Raw genomic sequence first — 553 nt, forward strand, 5'->3', positions numbered from 1 at the left:
CATATTTTGAATATAAATATTTTCAAAATCTAAATACTTTTCAAATTTGAACATTTTGTAAATATTACTACTTTTGAGTCTAAAAAATATAAAGAGACAACAAACAAGAAAGTAAAAAAAAAGGAAAGTAAAAAAACAAAAAAAGTATCTGGCCAGGACCACACCCACGCGGGTGTGTGCGGTGCATACCAAGCCCTGACTTGGAGAAGCTAAACAAGGTAACTTTCCTACCTCTCTTTTTATTTTTTGGTCTCTCGGCCAATGTGTTATGAATTATGATGTGTGATCTCTAGGTTTTGTTTACGTTCATGAGTGAATGGCTCGTGATTCATTGAAGGGATCAACAGAGGCTACACCAGGGCATTTCTCTGACCAGGCTGGATTTCTAGCCAGGTCTAAAGAAGCCCGACCATAAATTCCTAGGTCCAAACTCGGTGACCTTCGGGCTTACGAACTAGGCTTGAACTCGGCCTAGACAGAGAAACGCCCGGCCGACCCACTAGTAGAAAAACGCTCATCTATATCGGTTCGTAAGGGCCATTCGCACCGGTTT

This window comes from Lolium rigidum, chromosome 6, assembly GCF_022539505.1.
Source record: "Lolium rigidum isolate FL_2022 chromosome 6, APGP_CSIRO_Lrig_0.1, whole genome shotgun sequence".
Lineage (NCBI taxonomy): Eukaryota > Viridiplantae > Streptophyta > Magnoliopsida > Poales > Poaceae > Lolium > Lolium rigidum.